Source organism: Diospyros lotus, chromosome 1 (genome assembly GCF_014633365.1).
Source record: "Diospyros lotus cultivar Yz01 chromosome 1, ASM1463336v1, whole genome shotgun sequence".
In the NCBI taxonomy this organism is placed as follows: Eukaryota; Viridiplantae; Streptophyta; class Magnoliopsida; order Ericales; family Ebenaceae; genus Diospyros; species Diospyros lotus.
Genome location: NC_068338.1, coordinates 33374742 through 33376933, shown reverse-complemented (window position 1 = coordinate 33376933; position 2192 = coordinate 33374742).

Genomic DNA, 2192 nt, shown 5'->3' with positions numbered 1-2192 from the left:
ATATATGTATTATATATAATTTTATATATTATTATTATTTACTTTAGAACTTCATTTCATTCATCTTTCAATTTAAATTTACATATAACCATAAAATATATATTAATATCTAATTTAAACCATATTTAAGATCGAAAGAATGGTATAATTATAACAAAATTTTTACAAAATTAACCACTAATCATACCCCCCAACTTAAACATTGCTAGTCCCTTAGCAAGCAGATTATACACCTGCCAAACTTTATTCACAATAACTGTATGAATGTAAAAATTTCAAATTCGAAACCGAAATGCATAAAATTAAATAAATAATTTAGCATTCTAAATCAGATTTTTGGTTAAAGGTCATACAATCTCAGGAATAGAAATTAGGATAACCAACACATAGACTTACTCCCTCGAAGTTTTGACTTCAAATCTTACTATGGATTTTCTCTCCAATAAAAAGGATTCCGCAGGTGTTCACACAAGGGGGTGCACCGTTATAAGAGTAAATGCAGAACAAGTTCAAAACTCGGTGCCATCCCAAATACAAGGAACGTATTTTCATGAAAGAACAAGGAAATTGACATAGCTTCATGATTGGAATAATGCTCTAGATGAGTAACTTCTGAATTTAAACATGATTCCCTACTCCAAACTCGAATTCTGAGATCACATGATTTATAGCATCAAAAAGGGACCAGAATGGGTTGTAATGGGGCTATAAGGTTAATACGGGTTGTCAAAGAAAAGGTAGAGTGTGCAAAGGGTGTGTCGGGATTTTTTTTTTTTTTTTTACCATTTCTTTTGAAACAGTTATGCTGAATAGCTAAGAGAATTTTCCCCCTTTTTTTCACTTTTTTTTCTTCTTTTTTTTTTCGTTTTTTTTCTCTTTAAATATGAAAATAGATAAACAGACTAATTCCCAAAATCACACCAAACGAGGGTAACGAAAGAAATTGTACTACAAATGGCTCAAATGGGCTAACAAGAGGTTGATTTAAAGAGAAAAAAAAAATAGGCTCAAAATGAAAGAAATTGATCCCCCTATCATGCTTCTCAGTCATCTAATTCATAGTTTGAAACCAGTCAAATTCATCCGCTATCATACTAGACATTCAAAGCGAATTGATATTTTGAAGCCATTGAAAAGATAAGATAAACAAGAGAGCATATTTAGAGTAAGTGTTATTTCACTCAGAATTAACGGTTATTAGGCTCAAACACTTGCTTGGGTAATAGTCTCCACTTCTGTTGAGGGATCATACAATGTACTAATCAGCTAATTACTGTTACCTTTGACTTTATGACCGATAACCAATTTCTAAATTTTGAATCCCCGATGAATGCAAATTACTTATTCTAATGCACATACGTTTTCAAATAAGAAATCAATGCATCCATGTTTCGTATTGCAAACTTAACCGGCTATCAGTGCATAACTTCAAAACTTTAGGAATAGCATTATTTAAAACACAATTTTTTTTTTTAATAAGAGCAGATAAAGATAATCAATTCACACAAGACAACAAACTAGCAATAGCAAACTCACAGTTAAATATGAACCAAATAATTCATAACTAAATCTTACACCCCCCAACTTGAATTGCAGTAATAAATTAGGGTTGTTAAGAATACCTGTAACTCCACAAGTCCATAGATTTGCTGTGAACTGCTAAAACTTAAACAACAAATGAGCACACCATATATATATATATTTATATTTTCACACCAAAATAAAAATTTCATGCATGTCATAAGATAAGCAAAATGCGTCTCAAGAGTACAAAAAGTACTCCTTACTCAGCCACCTTATCAAAGACTTTGCTAACAACATTCCACAATTTTGTTTTGTTTTGTTTTGTTTTGTTTTTTTTTTTTTTTTTTTTTAAAGAACACAATCAAGAAAAATTCTGCGAGTTGTACAATAACTAGATGCGTCTCAAGAGTACAAAAAGTACTCCTTACTCAGCCATCTTAATAAAGAGCATTTCTCACAGTGATAAATCTAAATTAATCGGACCCCTTTGGCGCTTGTTACTAATTGCCTTAGACCAGTCTATCCGAGGCTCATGAGGATCGTACTGTGGAACATAAGCATGTAATTTCTCTAGCAGCTTATCAATGGTGGATGCAGAAATGAGAATCTTTCTTGCTGAACGAGAAATGAACTGTTGGTCCACAGCCTGATCAAGAAAAGAGAGTAAC